We start from the raw sequence: 3,561 nt of genomic DNA, 5'->3' as shown, positions 1-3,561 counted from the left end.
CTAGAAATTGACAGGTTCCTGTTGTACTCTTTCTATCAATTCTACAACCTGCATAATCTGCGTCTGAATAACCAGTTAGATCAAAACCAGAATCTCTAGGGTACCAAATGCCAAGGTTTGGTGTTCCCTTGAGATATCTGAAAATTCTCTTAATAGCTATCAAGTGAGATTCTCTGGGATCAGCCTGAAATCTAGCACATAAATATGTAGCAAACATTATATCTGGCCTACTAGCTATTAAGTACAGAAGTGAGCCAACCATGCCTCTATAACTTGAAATATCCACAGACTTTTCAGTAGTGTTTAATTCAAGCTTAGTTGCAGTAGCCATGGGAGTTTTTGCAGATGTGCAATCCATTAGATCAAACTTCTTTAAAAGATCAAAAATATATTTAGTTTGACTAATGAATATTCCATCACTAACTTGCTTAACTTGTAAACCAAGAAAATAAGTTAGTTCTCCTATCATACTCATTTCATACTTACTTTGCATCAATTTGGCAAACTTTTTGCAAAGTTTCTCATCTGTAGAGCCAAAAATAATATCATCCACATAAATTTGAACAAGTATACTAGAGCCATTAACATTTCTGAAAAATAAAGTTTTATCTACAGTACCTCTTGTGAAGTGATTTTCCAAAAGGAACTTTGATAAAGTGTCATACCAGGCTCTAGGTGCTTGCTTCAGTCCATAAAGTGCTTTAAGAAGATAATAGACATATTCTGGAAAATTTGGATCTTCAAAACCAGGAGGTTGACTGACATATACTTCTTCCTCCAATTCTCCATTCAGAAAAGCACTTTTGACATCCATTTGATAGACCTTGAAATTGGCATGGGCTGCATAGGCTAAGAAGATTCTGATGGCTTCAAGTCTTGCAACAGGAGCAAATGTTTCATCAAAATCAATTCCTTCTTGCTGACAATAGCCATTAGCAACCAATCTAGATTTGTTCCTGACTACTATGCCATTTTCATCCATCTTGTTTCTGAATACCCACTTGGTGTCTATTGGATTCTTTCCTTTAGGCTTGGGTACCGGCTTCCATACATTGTTCCTTTCAAATTGGTTTAGCTCCTCCTGCATAGCTAAAATCCAATCAGGATCCAACAAAGCTTCTTCTACCTTCTTTGGTTCTTCCTTGGAAAGAAAGCTGTTGTATAGACATTCTTCCTGAGTTGCTCTTCTTGTTTGAACTCTAGAAGAAACATCACCAATGATAAGCTCAAAGGGATGATCTTTTGTCCATTTCCTTTGTTAAGGTAGATTAGCTCTAGATGAAGAGACCTCATTGTTATCTTGATGTGTCATTGAGTTTTGACTAATTGAAACTCCCCCTGAGTTTGTGAATCTTTGATTTGAGAAAGGGGAACTTTCTGTAGGTGATCTGTCTTGACTTCCTGCACCTTTTGATAACCCGACGGATGGTGAATTTTGAGTACCGACCGATGAAGCAGGTTGTCTCCCGACGGATAACGCAGATTGCCTTCCGACGGATGAAGCATTATGCAACTCGACAGATGTTGAGTTTTGTACTTCATTAGTGGTAGATTTATCTGCATTATCCTTAGATACATTCTCTTGATCACTTTCATCATCACTGTCATCACTAACCATCTCCACATTGTCAAATTTGAGGCTCTCATGGTAATCTCCATCATTCAGTCCTTCAATATTTTTATCATCAAACACAACATGTATTAATTCCACAACAATGTTGGTTCTTTGATTGTAGACTCTATATGCTTTACCAACAGCATATCCAACAAAAATTCCTTCATCTGCTTTAGCATCAAACTTCCCATTTTGATCAGTTTGATTTCTCAGGATATAGCATTTGCAGCCAAAGACATGAAGAAAGTTTAGAGTTGGCTTCTTGTTCTTGAACAATTGATAGGGAGTCATGCATCTTGCTTGATTAACCAAAGAAATGTTCTGAGTGCAGCATTCAGTATTTACAGCTTCAACCCATAAATATGTTGGTAGTTTAGATTCTTCAAGTATTGTCCTGGCAGCTTCAATAAGTGATCTGTTTTTCCTTTCCACTACTCCATTCTGTTGTGGAGTCCTTGCTGCTGAAAACTCATGCAGAATCCCATTTTCCTCACAAAATGCTCTCATGATAGAATTCTTGAACTCAGTTCCATTGTCACTCCTGATTCTTCTAACTTTGAAATCAGGATGATTGTTGACTTGCCTTATGTGATTGATGATGATTTCACTAGCCTCATCTTTAGACTTTAGGAAATATGTCCAAGAGAACTTTGAGAAATCATCTACAATTACTAGGCAAAATCTTTTCCTTGAGATGGACAATACATTGACTAGTCCAAACAAATCCATGTGAAGCAGTTGCAAAGGCTCTTCAATTGTTGAATCAAGTTTCTTCCTGAATGATGCTTTGATCTGCTTCCCTTTTTGGCAGGCATCACACAGTCCATCCTTTGAAAACTCCACTAGAGGAATGCCTCTTACTAGTTCTTTCTTTACCAGCTCATTCATGGTCTTGAAGTTTCAATGGGATAGCTTCTTGTGCCATAGCCAACTTTCATCCTGACTTGCTTTACTGAGAAGACAAGTTACAGACTCTGCTTTGGATGAGTTAAAATCAGCTAGATACACATTTCCTTTTCTCACACCAGTGAGTACCACTTTGTTGCCTCTTTTATTAGTCACAACACAGGCTTCTGAGTTGAAGGTTACTGAATTGCCTTTATCACAAAGCTGGCTGATACTCAACAGATTGTGCTTGAGACCATCCACTAATGCAACCTCCTCAATGATGACATTGTCCTTTGAAATCAAGCCATATCCCACAGTATAACCCTTGCTGTCATCTCCAAAAGTAATACTGGGGCCAACTCTCTCCTTAAACTCTGTGAGCAGGGTAGAATCACCAGTCATGTGTCTTGAACAAGCACTATCCAATTACCAAAGATTCTTTTTGTTTCCCTGCACACATCAAAATCAAATCAAGTTGATTTTGGTACCCAAGTTGCCTTGGGTCCTGCCTTGTTAGCTTTCTTTTCTGTTTCTTAGGTCTTATCTCATTTGACTTAGGAATTTCAGATTCATCCTTAGTTATTTGGGTTGGACCTTTGAAACCATTCATTACAACAGAATTATCATGCATATTATGACTAACAGGAAATGGCATGCTTGGTGTAAATATGTTATTCCAGTAAGGCATGCTAAATGGCATTTGTGGCATACTATATGTAGCATAATAAGGATTAGGTGCAAACGGCATATTAGCATACTGTGCATTCATGTTCTGTGTAGGCATAGCATTAACAGGCATGGGAGGCATGGCATTTATGTTAGGAAATTGAGACTGAACAGACATGAGAGTAGGCATGGCAGATTGGCAATTAACAGATAAATGATTTACACTACCACACTTGACACAGATTTTTCTAGGAGCATATTTATAATGTGTGTAGTTATTGTGTTTGTTAATCCCTACTTTACCATTCCTATTGTTTTTCCTTTTAGTCTCTGTTTTTACCTCAATTTTCTCAAGTCTGTCACTTAACTGTTTGACAGTCATGTGACCAACA

This window comes from Apium graveolens, chromosome 9 (genome assembly GCF_009905375.1).
Source record: "Apium graveolens cultivar Ventura chromosome 9, ASM990537v1, whole genome shotgun sequence".
Classification (NCBI taxonomy): Eukaryota; Viridiplantae; Streptophyta; class Magnoliopsida; order Apiales; family Apiaceae; genus Apium; species Apium graveolens.
The sequence above is the reverse complement of the archived record's forward strand: the minus strand, read 5'-3'. Positions refer to the sequence as shown.